Genomic DNA, 17,670 nt, shown 5'->3' with positions numbered 1-17,670 from the left:
ATATACTTGGTAGAAAGAAATTAGGTTAGTGAGGAAATAAAACATGTGAGGAGAGGTTAGAAACATGTTATATACTGTGACGTGGTGTAGATTTGCATGATGAAGTAAACGTGTGAGATGTTTGGGATAAAAAGAAATAGGTCGGTGAGAAAATATACTTGGTAGAAATAAATTAGGTTAGTAAGGAAATAAAACATGTGAGGAGAGGTTAGAACAATGTTATATACTGTGACTTGGTGTAGATTTCCATGCTAAAGTAATCGTGTGAGATGTTTGGGATAAAAAGAAATAGGTCGGTGAGAAAATATACTTGCTAGAAAAAAAAGTTAGGTTAGCACAGAAATAAATCGTGTAAAGGAGAGCATAGAGGAGAGATTAGAAAAAAATGTTATATACTGTGGCTTGGTGTAGATTTCCACGGTGAAGTAAATATGTGAGATGTTCAGTTAAAAAATAGGTTGGTGAGAAAATATACTTGTTAGAAAAAAAAAGTTAGGTCACGACAGAAATAAAACATGTGAGGGAGAAGTTAGAAAAATGTTATATACCTTAATAGAAGAATCAGCGTGTTAGGAAAAGGTATATAAGATAAGAAAAAAAAATAGTGAGAGGTTAGAAAAATACCCTTTAGTACAAGAATAAAGGCGTTAGGAAAGTATAGATAATAATTATAAAAAAAACCGCGTAGGAGAGGTCAGAATTACGTCATAAACCTCAATACAAGAATAAAAGCCTTAGAAAAATGTTAGGTTAGTACTTAAAGCAAGATGAGAGATTTAAAAAGGACCATTCAGCCACAGTATTGTTGATAAAGACTTAATACGACGTTTATAAGAATCAGGCGTTAGAAAAATGTTATGTTATTGTTAGTAATATGTGTGTTAGGAATATACTAGGATCCGAAAAAAATAGACGTAGGAAGTGTTATGTGAATGTTAGTACGGTAATGTGTTAGGAATATGTTAGAATTATAGAATATCAGGAGTTAGGAAAAATATTATGTTCGTGTTAGTATGAGTGTTAGGAAAATGTTAGAATTGTGAAAATATAGTCCGTTAGAAAAATGTTACGGTAGTGTTAATAATATATGTGTTAGGAGTGTGTTAGAACCGTAGAATATCAGGAGTTAGAAAAATATTATAGAAGTGTTATTAATATGTGTGTGTTAGGGATATGTTAGAATCGTAAAAAATCAGGAGTTAGAAAAATGTTACGTTAGTGTTAGTAATATATGTGTTAGGAATATGTTAAAATCGTAGAAAAAATCAAACGTTAGCAAAATGTTATAGTAATGTTAGTAATATATCAGGAAACGAAATCAAACGTTAGCAAAATGTTATAGTAATGTTAGTAATATATTAGGAAACGAAATCAAACGTTAGCAAAATGTTATAGTAATGTTAGTAATATATTAGGAAACGAAATCAAACGTTAGCAAAATGTTATAGTAATGTTAGTAATATATTAGGAAACGAAATCAAACGTTAGCAAAATGTTATAGTAATGTTAGTAATATATCAGGAAACGAAATCAAACGTTAGCAAAATGTTATAGTAATGTTAGTAATATATTAGGAAACGAAATCAGACGTTAGCAAAATGTTATAGTAATGTTAGTAATATATCAGGAAACGAAATCAAACGTTAGCAAAATGTTATAGTAATGTTAGTAATATATTAGGAAACGAAATCAAACGTTAGCAAAATGTTATAGTAATGTTAGTAATATATTAGGAAACGAAATCAGACGTCAGCAAAATGTTATAGTAATGTTAGTAATATATCAGGAAACGAAATCAAACGTTAGCAAAATGTTATAGTAATGTTAGTAATATATCAGGAAACGAAATCAAACGTTAGCAAAATGTTATAGTAATGTTAGTAATATATTAGGAAACGAAATCAGACGTCAGCAAAATATTATAATAGCGTCAGAAAAAAAGTGTGTTAGGAGTTTCTGAAGATCGCATGAGGTTATATTCGTGTGTCGGAGGCTCGTAAAACGTTATATATTCGTTACCGTGAAATAAGAAGAGCCGTAAAGGTCTGAAAAGGTGGAGCGTAATAAATAGATGCAAAAGGCGACTATTAACCAATCATTTCCGTTCCATTACGTGTGGGGGGGGGGCGGAGGGGGAATGTGTATATGTGTGTGTGTGTGTGTGTGTGTGTGTGTGTGTGTGTGTGTGTGCTCTTTTTAATTTTTTTTATGTATAATTTCTCTTTTTTTCTGTTTTTTTTTACCTGACCCAAGCTTTCTTCTTCTTCTTCTTCATCTTCTTCTTTTTTTCCTCTTCTTCTTATTATTATTATTTTTAGTATTAGTATTAGTATTATCATTATTATTGTACTTCATAATTATTATTTCTTCCTCGTTTTCATATTCTTCTTCATTTCATCATCATTACAATCATCATCATCATCATCATTATCATCATCACCACCATCAACATCACCGCCACTATAACCCCCATCATCATACCAAGTGAGGGAGGTTAGCAAGTACTATGCATATATATCAAGTACTATGTATATATATTAAGCTGCTCAGGTGTGGGATTAGCGACAGGTGTTCAGCAGGTGAGGAGAGGGGGAGGGGTCAGGGGAAGGGATGCGTCGCCCTGCAGGTGTCAGAGAGCGAGAGTGAATCACCACCTCTCGCCTCAATTACCTTCATTTGGGGTATACTTATTGGAGGCGTGTGTGGTGCAAGTGGCCGTAATGAGTGGGGCGACAGTTGTGTTCATGGGCCCTCTTTTCCCAAGCTTTGATGGCCCGGGGACGCTGGAGTTGTATTAAGAGAGAGTGTTAGGTGCTGGCAAAGACTCTATCGTGCGCTATATGGTATTCACACATTGGAGTATATAGCGTAGGTGTTTATGTTGGCCTTGGGGCGTGACGTGACTGTTGTGTTTATCTATTCCTTCTTCCCAAGCTTCAAAGACCCGTGGACGCTGGAGTTGTATTAAGCGAGGCTGTTAGGTAATGGAAAAGCTTCTGCCGTGTGCTGTATGGTATGGAGTTGGTGGCCCAAGTTTCTATGTTGGCGATGGGGACGTGACATGACTTGTGATAATCTACCTTATTCCCTTTTTCCAAGCTTCAAAGATTCGTGGACGCTGGAATTGTAGTAAGAGAGAGTGTTAGGTGCTGGCAAAGACTCTATCGTGTGCTATATGGTATTCACACATCGGAGTATATCCCAGTGACGACTAAGATTAAGAGTTGACAACAGTTTTAATGAAGCAAAGTAAACATGGAAAGGTCGCAAACAGTAAACAGAGAAACAGGACAAAGAAAAATAAACAGAATAATAGAGAAAACAGAAATAAATGGAACAAACAGAGAAGGGTTGAAGATATCTAAGTGACGGCTAAGATTAAGAGTTGACAGTTTTAATGAAGCAAAGTAAACATGGAAAGGTCGCAAACAGTAAACAGGAAAAGAAAACATGACAGATAAAAATAAACAAAGTAAACCAGTATCCCAGTAACGCCTGTAAACAAGAACTAACAACAGGCAACAAAACAAACAGCAACACACCACACAACAAGCAAACAAAACATGGTAACAGATTAAAAACAAACTAACATAATAAAGCCCCCAAAAAACTGTATGTAGAACACTTGCATGACTGACAGAGATTAAGAAAAGGGATCAGAAAAAGAGACTCAGCCACATCCTCCTTTTTACCTATTGGTGTTGACGTGTATTCACCTGCGTGTGCGTGCGTGAGTGTGTCTACAGGTGTGGCTAATGAGCTGGGCGGGGGGGGGACACAGGGGGAGGGAGGGGGTGACAGATGTGCTTAAAAGATATGATAGAAATGGATCTTTAGGTTGTCAGAGAGGAGGAAAGTCGAGGGTTGAATTTACGATGAGCTACACACACACACACACACACACACACACACACACACGTATACAGTCGTTTTTTTTTTTTGTTGGTTTACGATCGGAGTGTTTTTAAAAAGCCAAAGTTTATTAATATTTATCATCGAATGTGAAAATGGATGTTTTTTTTTTTTTTTTTTTTTTACAGCTAAGGAGACAGTTCAAGGGCGTAAAGAAAAATAAAAAAAAAAGCCCGCTACTCACTGCTCCTGAATAGAGATCAAAGGAGTGTCCAAAAAGAGAGGTCAAGAATGTGTGTGTGATTTTTTTTTTTTCGTTCTTCATCTGTTTTGTGGGCCGTAAAAAGTCTGCTCTGGTATTTCATTTGCATTTTTTATCGGTCTTATTTCGTCTATGTTATTGGCTTGTGGACACTTGTGGACTTCGTTTCGATCTAACTTTTTTTTGGGGGGTGGTATTTTTCTGTATTTTGTATGTAGGTGGAGTATCTGGTGGGCTTTCCTCCCCCTCCTCCTCCTCTTCCTCCTTTCATTTCTCTCCCTATCATCTACTTTTCCTCCTCCTCCACCTCTTCCTCCTCCTCCCCCTACTCCTATTCTTCCTCCTCACCGACCTTCTACTTTTCCCCCTCTTCCACTTTCTTCTCTTTCTCTCTTCCACCTTCTACTCTTCCTCTTCTTCCACTTTCCTTTTCACCTCCTCTTCTTCCACCCTTCCTTCTCTTCCACTTGGCATACTACTCCCCCACTGATTCCACTTCTGTATTGTAGTGAAGGCAGAGGAAGGCAGGAGGAGTAGGAGTAGGCCAAGGTCATCCTACGAGGGGGGGGGGAGTCATCCTGGCGGGCGTGGGCGTGGGGGTTGTCATGCAGTGGGCGCGCCGGGCTGTCCACGGCGCGGCGGTGATGATGTCATTTGGCCGCCGCTGCCTCGTCCGGGGCCACCCGACGCGTATTAAAGAGCCTTAATTAAGAGGCGGAGGGGCGGGGAGGTCAGGGAGGGGGGCGAGGGGGGGGGGAGAGGGGGGGGTAGCTGTAGGTCGCTGCGGGGGCGGGAGGCGGTGGTGACGGGCAGCTCGCGGGCCACACACAGCCGGGGTCACGGGGCAGGCTGACACCGGCCATTCCCATGCAGCGTGGCCCCGCAGCGCTGCCTGGACGGAGTGGGAGAGGGGAGAGGAGGGGGGCCGGGTGGGCGTAGGGGGGCGAGGCTCACAAGGTTTGATAAACTTTGGATGTTGTGTTGTGCCTGACTTGCATGTGTAGGAGGGGGGAGGGGACGGTCAAGGCTCGCCAGGACGCCCCTCGTGGGCAGTGACAGCCGCAGTCCCTCGCCGCGCCGGCTGGGGGCCTGGCGGGGCGGCCGGCAGCAGCGTCCCCAGCTGGGCCTCGCGGGGGGGTCCGCGGCGCACACTGGCGCCGCCATTAATGAACCTTCATTCATAAAATGGTCAGCGTAAATATTTCACTCCGGCGGCAGCAATTAATGCAGAGGCCGCGGCCACCGCCGCCCCCGATGCTGCCGCTGCTTCTGGGCACCGCCGCGATGACGGCCCTGACTTATGGGACTGCGGCGGCGGCGGCGACCCTACTCCTCCTCCTCCTCCTCCTCCTCCTCCTCCTCTTTCTCCTTCACATCCTCCTCTTACTCTTCTTTTGCCTTTTCTGCGTTTTTACCTACCAGTTTTTTTCTTCTGCTCCTTTCTGAATTTCTCCCTTCGCATTCCTCCTTATCCGCCTCTTTTTCCTCCTCCTCCTCTCCCCTCCACTCCCCGGCCCCCACACAGTCTCCTCCCCGGCAGCTTCAGGAGTAATATTGATGCCCCGCCTGGCCGTGTGTCTAAGGCGGCCCCTAACTCCGGCTCCGGGACGGTAAAGCCTCCTGTGTGCTGACGCGGCCTCGGTGCCCCAGACGAGCCACCCGACGCCCCGCAGCGAGCCGCCTCTCACCTTATTGCCCGGGGCCGCTGCAGTGACGTGGGGGGGTGGGGTGGTGGATGAAGGAAGGGGGTGCGTAGTGGGGTGCATTGGGTTAGAGGTGACATCGGATTGGGGTGGGAGAAAGAGGAGGGGAAAGTGCATTGGGGGAAGGAGGGGTGAGGGTGGGGTGACAGGGGTGAGGGTGTCGTGGGGTGATGTAGAAAGGAGTAGCGAGATGCATTATGGAAGGGGTGAGAGGTGAGGGGTGAGGAAGAAGGAGGAGGGAAGTGGAGGAGAGAGAGAATGATGGCGTAAGAGGTAAGGGAGAGAATGAGGAAGGGAGGGAGGGTGAGGGAGAGAGGGAGGGAGGGAAAGTGAGGAAGGGAGGGTGAAGGAGGGAAAGTGAGGGGAAGGCAATGGAGAGGTAGAGAGAGGAAGGTGAGGGAGAGAACGTGGGGGAGGGAATATGAGGGAGAAGTAAGGGAGGGAAGGTAAGGGAGGGGAGCTGAGGGAGAGAGGGAGAAGGTGAGGAAGGGAGAGGTGAGGGGGGGAAGGGAGGGGGAGACACTAGCATACTCAGGGCAGGTAAGACTAATTAGGAATCAAGATCGCGTTTCACCTTTGTTAACACACACACACACACACACACACACACACACACACACACACACACACACACACACACTACGTTCTCTTCTCTTCAAATATCACGTCTCCCATTCTCTTTCGCTATCCAGTATTTCTCTATTCATCTATTTTCTTTTTACTCATTCATCCATTATTAGGTACTACTCTCCTCCTCCTCCTCCTCCACCTCCACCTCCACTTATTCCCCTCTTCACTCACTCCACCTTCAACCCTCAACTCAAGCCCGCCTCCCCCCTATACCGTCCGCCGCCCTCTCCATCCGCCGCCGCCCACCCACCGCCTCGGGCCATTAGGATGCAGTGAAGCGCCCTTTTAGCCCACTTTATGGTCCATAGACGCCTCGTGAAGCCAGAGGACGTGTGGGGGGAGGGAGGGAGGGAGTGGTTGGTGACAGTGGAAGGTTATTGGAGGGAGGGAGAGGAAGAAAGGAAAGGAGAGAGGGATGGGTGACAGCAGGAAGGAGTAGAGGGGAAGGGAGGAGAAAAGGATTTTAGCAGGATTGTGAGTGGAGGGAAGGAGGGAGATAAAAGTTAGGCAAGGGAGCGATAGAAAGTGGAGAGAGGAGTTAGTGGAGGAAGGGAGAGGAAGAAAAGGGAGAAGGAGAAAGATTTAAGCAGAAGTGTGAGTGGAGTGAGGAGGAGGGAGATAAAAGTTAGGCAAGGAAGCGATAGAAAGTGGAGAGAGGAGTTAGTGGAGGAAGGGAGAGGAAGAAAAAGGAGAGGGAAAGGGAGTGAAGGGAGGGAGAAGGAAGGATTGGTAGGTCGGTAAGGAGGACCCGAGTTCGATGCCCGGGACTCAGTTATATACAATTCGATATATATATTTCACCGCTTTATTGCAGTTTCTATCATGTATTTTGGTGATGTTAGTGGTGGTGGTGGTGGTGGTGGTGGTGGTGTTAGTGGTGGTGGTGGAGTGTTAGGTGAGGAGGAGGAGGAGGTAAGGGAGAGAAGTGGAAGAGAAGAGACAGAAGGAAGAAAAGGAGGAGGAGGAGGAGGAGGAGAGAAAGGAGGAAAAAGAGATAGGAGTGGTGATTTTGGTAATGGTGGTGGTGGTGGTGGTAATAGTGGTAGTGGTAGTGGTGGTAGTGGTAGTGGTGGTTGTGGTGATGGTGGTGGTGGTGGAGAACAGGTGTGAGACAGGTGTGATAATGGGGGTAGGTGTAACAGGCTGCCCCCTCCCCCTCCCCCCCCTTTTCTCTCTCTCTCTCTCTCTCTCTCTCTCTCTCTCTCTCTCTCTCTCTCTCTCTCTCTCTCTCTCTCTCTCTCTCTCTCTCTCTCTCTCTCAAGTAGCCACATTCCGGACTGGCTCTCATCCATAATAGTGATTGTATGGTGCACACACACACACACACACACACACACACAGAGAGAGAGAGAGAGAGAGAGAGAGAGAGAGAGAGAGAGAGAGAGAGAAAATGATCACTCTAGACGTGTTCTTATCTAGTATTGGTCAATAGAATGATGGTGGTGGTGGTGGTGGTGATGGTGGTGGTGGTGGTGGTGATGGTGGTGGTGGTGGTGGTGGAGTTGAAGGTTGTAGTACTGATGGAGGTGAGGTGGTTGGATTGGTTGTGGTAGTAGTGGTGGTGATTGCGGTAGAGTTATCAATGGTAGTGGTGGTGGTGGTGATTGTGGTGGAGTTATCAATGGTGGTGGTGATTGTGGTGGAGTTATCAATGGTGGTGGTGATTGTGGTGGTGATCACGGAACCATCAGTGTTTTTTTCCTCTATTTTTGTTGTTTTTTTCGTGTTTTTTCTTAATTTCATCTTATTTTCTTTCGTCTTATTTCTGTTTCAATCTTCTTTTCTTGGTAGTGACAGTAATGTTAGTAGTAGTGGTGGTGATGGTGGTGGTGATGGTGTTAGAGACAGTGATGGTGTTGGTGGAGATGATGAATAAAGTGGTGTGACTTTGGGCAAGATATAATAGCAGTAACAGTAACGGTGGTGGTGGTGGTGGTGGTGAAAGTGGTGAATATGGTAGTGATTAAGGTCAAAGTATGTATGTAGAACTGTATGTAGTGGTGGTGATGATGGTGATGATCTTCCTAACATTGTGGTGGTGGAGGTGAAGGTGGTGGTGATGATCTTTCTAACATTTCGATTGTGGAGGTGAAGGTCGTGGTGGTGGTGGTGGTGGTGGTGAAATCAGTCTTTCTCTCCTCGTTCCTTTCTTCTCTCTCTCTTTATCTCCATCTTTCTTTCCTTCTCTTCCCTTCCGTCTCGTTCATTCTTCACATTCTCTTCCATTTCCATCACTAAACAATCTTACTTCTTTCTTTTCCTTTCCTTCTCACTAATAATCTCTGGCTCCCTGTCTTCTTATAACATTTGCTTTCTCAATCTCTCTCTTCATTTCTTTTTGTTGTGCGCTCCATCATCTATGAGTTTATATTTTGCTCTCTCTCTCTCTCTCTCTCTCTCTCTCTCTCTCTCTCTCTCTCTCTCTCTCTCTCTCTCTCTCTCTCTCTCTCTCTCTCTCTCTCTCTCTCTCTCTCTCTCTCTCTCTCTCTCTCTCTCTCTCTCTCTCTCTCTCTCTCTCTCTCTCTCTCTCTCTCTCTCTCTCTCTCTCTCTCTCTCTCTCTCTCTCTCTCTCTCTCTCTCTCTCTCTCTCTCTCTCTCTCTCTCTCTCTCTCTCTCTCTCTCTCTCTCTCTCTCTCTCTCTCTCTCTCTCTCTCTCTCTCTCTCTCTCTCTCTCTCTCTCTCTCTCTCTCTCTCTCTCTCTCTCTCTCTCTCTCTCTCTCTCTGTGATAACAGTGGCGCAGCATCCCGACAGAGGCGCGGCGTGATGGCGGTGTTGGGTGTTGTGGTGGTGTAATGCGGTGTTGGCGAGATGGCCGTGCCGAGGTGATAAGCGGAGGGAGGTGATGATAGTGGTGGTGATGATGGTGTTGCCGATGATGGAAGGAGTCGGGAGGAGGAGGAGGAGGGGGAGATGGAGGAGGAGGCAAAGAATTAGAGGGTTAAGGAGATGGAGAGTGAAAACAAAACAGAGAAGAGAAAAGAAAGAAGGAAGAGGAGGTAGAAAGAGACGGTGAAGGAAGATTAAAATGGAAGAGGAGGAGGAAGAAGTAGAAGAAGAAGAAGAAGAAGAAAAAGAAAAAGAGGAGGAGGAGTTAAATAAAGAAAAAAAAGTATAAAAAAGGCTAAGGAGAAGAACAACAGGAGGAGGAGGAGAAGGAGGAGGAAGAGCAAAAAGAGAAGAAGGAGGAGGAGGAGGAGGAGGAGGAGGAGGAGGAGGAGGAGAAAGAAAATAAAAAGAAAAAAAAGAGCAGGAGATGAAGGAGAAACAGAGGAGGAGAAGGAAGAGGAGGAGGAGGAGAAGGAGGAGGAGGAGGGGTTGATAGGAGGTTTGGTTTGAAGGGCAGGCGTGTGGAGGGTGATGACACTGGCAGCACCGCCATCACCATCATCATCACCATCACCACCATCACCACCATCACCATCATCATCACCATCACCACCATCACCACCATCACCGGATCCGGGATTATATGATGACCAACACTCACTTTATGCATTATCGTTTACCTACAGGGGCTGAGGAGGAGGAGGAGGAGGAGGAGGAGGAGGAGGAGATATGGAAGGAGCAGGAACTTGAATTGGAATAGGAGGAGGAGGAGAAGAAGATATATAAGAGTAGAACTGGAATAGGGAAAGAAAAAGAAGAAGAAAAAGAAGAAGAAGAGAAAGAAGAAGAAGAAGAAGAAGAAGAGATATAGGAGGAGCCAAGGAAGTAGAGTAGGTCCAAAGAGAGGAGGAGGAAGAGAAAAAGAAAGAAAAAGTAGAAGAAAATATGGAAGTAGAAACAAAAAGAAGTACACTAGAAAGAGAAGGAGGAGGAGGAAGAGAAGTGTAGCAGAAGGAGGAGGAGGAGGAGGAGCCCGTGGACAGGTAGGCAGGCAAGGTATGTAGGATGGCGCCCAGGTGTGTTCTAAGGCGCTGAAGGTTACCTGAGAAAGATCTGAGAGTGCTAAGTTGACCTGATATAGAAGTGATCGGAGGTGTGTGCTGAGTGCTAATTTGGATGCTGGAAGACAGAGATTTATATTTGTTAATTTACTTATTTATTATTGAAGGGAAGGCTTTTTTTTTTTACTTTTTATTGTTTTCTGTTTTTTCAATTTTTATCCTATTTTATTGCATTCGTTTTCTAGTTACATGTTGGAGAGGATATATATTTTTTTTTTGGAGGGGGAATGTCTTTTTCTTCCTTAATTTTTATCGTGTGTTTTTTTATCTTGTTTTCTTGCGTTCTCTCCCTATTTTCATCTTTTCTTTGCCTGTGTTCCCTCTCTGGTTTCATTTTTGTTTTCTTATATTCTCGTTCTAGTTCCCCGTTTTCTTGCGTTTTCTTTCATGGGTTCAATTTCCTTTATTTGCGTTGTTTTCTGTTTTTAGGCACATTTTTATTTGTGCTTCATTCCGTCACCTTATGTTTTCGTCTGGGCTTCATAAGTGTTTCCTTGGGCTTCGGTATGTTAAGGTTAAGCTTCCTCGCGCTTCACTTATGCTTGATTTGTGCTTCATTCATGCTTCACTGTGCCTCTGTTGGGCTTCATTGGTGCTTCGTTTTGTTTTATTTATGCTTCGTTGTGGCTCTTTGTGCTTCCTCGGGCTTCATTTTGGGCTTCGTTGTGCTTCATTTGTCTTATCTTGCTTTATTTGCTTCGTCCTGCTTCATTTATCCTTGGTTTTGCCTCATTGTGATTCTTTTACGCTGCATCGTGCTTCATTTTGGGCTTGGTTGTGCTTCTTTCCTTTTCCTCTCTCTTTGTCGATGTCTTGGTTCATTTGCTATCATTATTATTATTATTATTATTATTATTATTATTATTATTATTATTATTATTATTATTATTATTATTATTATTATTATTATTTACGTGTTTCCTGTTTGTTTTTCCTTTATATCTTCATCCTTATCCTTTCATTTTGCTTCATTTATCCCTATTTTTCCTTCATGATGCTTCCTTTGCGGCTCATTCAACTTCCATGGGCCTCGGCATGTTTACTTTCTACATCAACTGTGCTTCCCTGTGCTTCCGTGCGGTTGGCGGGTGCTTCATCGTGGTCCGCTGTGCTACCTTCCTGCCCTCGCCTCGCCGCGCCCAATGGCTTCATCCCCTGCCGCCAAACCCTTTAATCAGACGCCATATTTAATCAGGAAATTGAGGATTGGATCAGGAAGCCTTCACTCAGCTGCCCCATGCTTCAAATATACATGTATCCAATCATTACTGGTATACTCTCTCTCTCTCTCTCTCTCTCTCTCTCTCTCTCTCTCTCTCTCTCTCTTGTTTGTTTGTTTGTTTGTTACTGATGATGATAATGATAATAATAATAGTTTTGATTCGTTAGGTAAGGAGAGAAAACATATGTGTGGTGATGATGGTGGTGGTGGTGATGATGGTGGTGATGACAGAAATGAACGTAGTGGTGGTGGTGGTGGTGGTGATGATAGTGGTGACAGTAATGGTGATGATGGAGGTGGTGACAAAAATAGTAGTGGTGATGATGGTAGTGGTGGTGATGATGGTGATGGTGATGCAGTAATGTGAAGGTGAAGACAGTAATATTGGTGGTGAAGGTGGTGGAGGTGGTGGTGGTGGTGGTGGAGGTGGTGGTGACAGTAATGGTGGTGGTGGTGGGGATGGTGGTGGCGATGGTGGTGGTGGAGGTGACAGTGGAGGTGTGTTTTTATCACCTTCCTCGCGCGATGCTAATCTTTCATCTGATAACTGAGATCCGGACCAGCGTGAGACCGTATCTGGAGGAGGAAGAGGAAGATAAGGAGGAGGAGTAAGGAGTTGCAGGAGAAGAGGAGGAGGAGGAGGAGGGAGAAGTTTAAGAGGAGGATGTTGAAGAAGAGAGGAGAGGAGGAACACACACCTTTAGACATCCCATTCCATTCCATTCCCTTCCTCTTCCTTCTGTGACCAACTTTACACTTTTCAAGAGGAGGAAGACAAAAAACGAGATCACCAAAATATAGGAAAGAAAAAAGAGGAAGAAAAGAAGAAAAAAAAAGGAAATACAGAAAATAGAAGAAAGAGAAAAAAAGAAAAGAAAAAAAGAGAAAAATAGAGAGAAATAAGAAAAGAAAAAGAGAAATAAGAAAAGAAAAAAAAAAGAGAAAAAAGAGGAAAACAACAAGAGAATAAAAGAAAGAGGAGAGAGACACGAGAGAAAAAGAAGAAAAAAGACAGAAAGAACATAACAAGGTGCCCAACCCATCCCCCCCCCCCCCACCACCACCACCACCACCTCAACACCACCACCAAATACAGGCGCCTTCCATCACCCCGAAATGAAGGCGTGATAATCTGACGGCCGTTTGGTGTAATTCAGCGTCTTTGTGTAAAGGTGAAGGGGGGGGGTTAGGGGGGAAGGGGGTGAGAGGGTGGCGGGGTGGCAGAGGGGCAGGTGGGTGGAAGGGGTGGGCCGGGGTTCGATTCCCTGTCATCTGTAGCAGTTTCGCCCTTAATCTGGCAAGGGAGGGTGTTGGTTATCTCACTGGATCTCCCTGGAAAACAGATGGCCCAGGGAGAGAGAGAGAGAGAGAGAGAGAGAGGGAGAGGGAGAAGGAGACGGAAGAGGGAGAGGGACAGAGGAAGGGGCTGGTGCTGTGTACTGTATGTATGTATGTATATATGTATGTATGTATGTATGTATGTATGTGGGTATGTGTTCTGTATGCGGGTATATGTGTGTTTTTCCAGGTATGTGTATGTGTGTACGTATTGCACAATCCACTTTCCTTGCGATCTAGGTATCTTCACCTCGCAATGGAAAATAACATGGGAAGGAAGGGTAAAGAAAGTGGTCAAAGAGTGGAGGAGGAAAGGGAAGGAAGGGAGAAGAAGGGGGAAGCAAGGTAGGAAAGAGAAGCAGAGGGTAGATAGATGGAAGCAATGGGAAGAGGAATGGGAAGTAGATGGAAGTAGAGGATGTACAGGTATGGGGATATAGGGAAGGAAAGGGAGAGTAAGGGATAGGTAGGAGGGAGAACAGGAGATAGAAGAGAAGAGGAGGAGTAACAGGCAAGAATATGTAGGTTATAACAGGAGGAGGAAAAAGAGGAGGAGGAGGAAGAGGAGGAGGAGGAGGGGACAGGTAAGGACAACATACAACACCGCCAATTTAGACAGGTGTGCAAAAACTAATTAGTGTGAAGGTAGACTGTTGTGCCGGGTTCTTATTAAGGGGAGGAGGAGGAGGAGGAGGAGGAGGAGAAGGAGGAGAAAAAAACAAAAACAAAAACAAGGACGTGGGGATTGGAGTAATGCGACGAAGGAAATGAAGTAAGAGAAAAAAGAAGAAAAATATGATAAAAATATACAAGAAAGAAAGAAGAGAAGAATAAGGACGAGGAAGAGGAGGAGGAGGAAGAGGAGGAAAACAACAACAAAAACAAAAACAAGAATAGTGGAGAGATGGAATAATGCGAGAAGTGGAAGGAGTAAGAGAAAGAAGAAGAAGAATATACTGAAAAAAAACGTTAGATGTAAGAAAGAAAAGAAGAGAAGAATAAGGAAGAAGAAGAAGAGGAGGAAGAGGAGGAGGAAGAGGAACAAAAACAAAAATAAAAGAGAGGTGAAATAACGCGAGGAGAGGAATGAGGAAGAGGAAGAAAGAGGAATAGAAGGAAAACAAACAAAAAAGAAAGAGACAATAAGGAGGAAGAAGAAGAAGAGGAGGAGGAGGAGAAAATAAAAGGTTAGCGCAGAGAAGAAAAGAGAAGAGAGAAAGAAAAACTAATTCACTCTAAAATGACAGGAGCAAACTTCCCTCCATCCCTCCATCCCTCCATTTTTTCTCTCCACTTTTTTTTCTCCTTACCTCCATATGCGGCGCTCAATTAATTCCTTATCTTGATCCGTGTTCATTGGAGAGAGAGAGAGAGAGAGAGAGAGAGAGAGAGAGAGAGAGAGAGACGCCCACACACACACCTTCGTTCGTATATACCTGGATCAGTCAGTCAGGCAGTTAGTCAGTCAGATACCTTGATTCTAATTAGTTAAAGGTGTGTGTGTGTGTGTGTGTGTGTGTGTGTGTGTGTGTGTGTGTGTCCGTCGTTCTTTGTTTCTGTTTGTCTGTCTTTTCTCTCTCCCTCCCCTTTCTTTTCCTTACCTTCTCTCCCCTAATATCTCTTCTATTCCTCTTCTTTCTTCCCTATGCTACCCAGCCTTTCCTATCCTCTGCTATCTTCCCTCTTTTCCTATATTTTTCTCTCCCTTCTTCCTTTTCCTCCTTTCCCATTCTTTCCCCTCTCTTCTTTAACCTTCTTCCTTTTCTGTTCCTTATCCATTTTTTCCCTTCCCGTTTCATCCTCTTCCGTTTCCCTTTCCCTTTCCTTTCCCTCTCCTTCCCTTTCTTTTCTTTTCATCCCTTCCCACTTTCCTTTCCCTTTCCTTTTCCTTTCTCTTCTTCCCCTTCCTTTTTCTTCCTTCTACTCCACGTTTTCCTCTCCCCTCTCTTCCCCTTCCCTCTTCACTCATCTCCCCTTCTACCCATCCCATTCACCTTTCTACTTCCCTTCCCACTTGCACACTTTTCCTCTTCCACCTCGTCACTCTTCCCCCCTCCACTCCCCCTCTCCCCTCCCCTCTCCCCTCTCCTTAACCCACTTAGCACACACCTCGTAAAACATCGTTGAATCAATACTTTTTGACAATTTAATGATATGTAATCCTGCTTGTGGTGGTGATGATGGTGGTGATGAGGCTCTCCTTGTATGGTGGTGGTGGTGGTGGTGGTGATGGTAGTGGTGGTGGTGATGATGGTAGTGGTGGTGGTGAAGGTGGTGTTGGGTTAAGGAGTAAGGGGAGGGAGGTAGTGGTGTTGGTGTTGGCGGGGTGGTGGTGATGGTGGTGATGATATGGTGATGGACAAGGAGAGATGGCTATAGTGGTGGTGATTGTCATGTTATGGTGATGGTGTTGGTGATAGTGGTGTTGTGATGGTGTTGGTAATGGTGGCAAATAGAACTGGTGGTGGTGATGGTGGTGATAGTGGTGATGATAACATTGTGAAACGCTTACTTATAGTGGGCTAGAAGTGGTGGTGAGGGTATGGTGGTGGTGATGGTGGTGGTGGTGCAGAGTAATGGTTATAATATCGGTATAGTTTATAATCAGAAGGGTGGTGATGGTGGTGATAGTGGTGGTGGTGGTGGTGGTGATGGCAGGGTACAGGGATGGGATAATGACTTGGGTGGTGATGGAACAAAAGGAAATCTAAAGTGGGTGATGGTGATGATGGTGATGATGGTGGTGATGGTGGTGATAAGTTGCACATGTTGGAAATAATCTTGTGTGTGTGTGTGTGTGTGTGTGTGTGTGTGTGTGTGTGTGTGTGTGTGTGTCTATCTGTCTACCTTCCTTCCTGTCTGTCTGTCTGTCTATTTCTACTTCTCTTTCTTTACCTTTTAATAATCCGAGACTTTTTTTCTTATTTCCTTTTATTCATTTTCCTTTTTTTTCATGTCTTTTAGTTCTTTTTTTCTTAATTGTTTTTTCCCATTTTCATTTTGTTTCATCTATGTTTGTCTGTCTGTCTATCTGTGTTATTGTGTACGAGTCTGTCTGTCTGTCTCTTTCTGTCTGTCTATCTATCTACCTCTGTCTATTGTCTGTCATTGTCTGTCTGTTTCTTTCTGTCTGTCTGTTTATCTACTGTCTGTCTGTGTCTGTCTCTACCTGCCCTTCTATACCTGTTAAAAATCCTCAATAACACTCAACTGTCTGCTTTTTTATCTGTCTTTCTTTCTCTTTATCTGTATCTATCTACCTGTCTGTCTGTCTTTGTGTTTGTGTGTCTCTGCCAGTTCTCCTTCACCTGTTAATAAACCTCAAAAACACTCACCTGTCTACACTTATACCTTTCTATCTTTCTATCTGTATCTCTCTACCTGTCTGTCTGTCTCTGTTTCTGTGTCTCTGCCTGTGCTCCTTCACCTGCTAATAAGCCTGGCACACACACCTGGTAATTTGATCTCCACACCTGAGCGCCAAGGTGTGAATCAGCGACCATCACACACCTTTTTTATGTGTCTCCTCAATTACACGTGTTCTTTTTTTTTTTTTTTCGTCTTCTTCTTCGGCAACTCAAAACTTAGGAAGGAATTATTGCACCGCTTTTGTTGTAACTGTGAAGCGTCTCGTTGGAACCTGATCTGAGGGTGATTTAGTGTGTGTGTGTGTGTGTGTGTGTGTGTGTGTGTGTGTCTCTCTCTCTCTCTCTCTCTCTCTCTCTCTCTCTCTCTCTCTCTCTCTCTCTCTCTCTCTCTCTCTCTCTCTCTCTCTCTCTCTCTCTCTCTCTCTCTCTCTCTCTCTCTCTCTCTCTCTCTCTCTCTCTCTCTCTCTCTCTTTTCTTACCTGCTTTTCTTCAGTTTCCTTCCGTTTCTTCATTTTTCTGTACGTGTTTGTCTGTCTGTCTTTGTTTCTTTGTATAAATCTGTCTTTTTATGTATATATCTCTATGTCTATCTATCTATCTATCTATCTATATCTTTCTTTTACCCCATCTTCTCAACTCTCTCCGTATCTTCCCTCACATCCTCCTTCTCTTCTCTTTTTCCTCGTCATCCTCCTTCTCCTCCTCCTTCTCACATGAACCCCAAATTCCATCTCACATCCTCCCACAAACCCTCTCCTCACTGCCTCTTCTTAGCCCAATCCAGCGGGCCGTTTCTCACTTCCAGGATTGCTTTCGTGTTTATATGTCTGAAACCACTATGCTAAGGTCCTCGATCCCACGCTATCAAAATCACATCCTCCGATTTGGACTGTGGGATTGTGGGTGAGGCTCAGGAGGAGGAGGAGGAGGAGGAGGAGGAGGAGAAGGAGGAGGAGGAGGAGGTATTATTTTCTGAAGTGACATGTGAACTAGTTGGAGAAGTTAAAATATTTGAGTTAATTTGAGCTCTGGGTAATATTTGTTTGGTGTGTGTGTGTGTGTGTGTGTGTGTGTGTGTGTGTGTGTGTGTTTTATTCAAGTGATTGTTAGCTTGATTCTTCCTGGAGCTTCGTTTTCTTTAATTATACCTGTGTGTGTGTGTGTGTGTGTGTGTGTGTGTGTGTGTGTGTGTGTGTGTGTGTTGGATTCCTTCGCCTTCTGTTTTAAACTTAACTCCCTTGTTGTTTGTTTTCTTTCCTTCTCTCTTTCTCTTTTTTCTGTTTATTTTCTTTGTTCTTTTTCACTTTTATTTTATCTCAGTTTCTTTGTATTTCCTCCTTGTATTCA

The sequence above is a fragment of the Eriocheir sinensis genome, chromosome 67 (genome assembly GCF_024679095.1).
Source record: "Eriocheir sinensis breed Jianghai 21 chromosome 67, ASM2467909v1, whole genome shotgun sequence".
Lineage (NCBI taxonomy): Eukaryota > Metazoa > Arthropoda > Malacostraca > Decapoda > Varunidae > Eriocheir > Eriocheir sinensis.
This window is presented reverse-complemented; position numbering follows the sequence as displayed.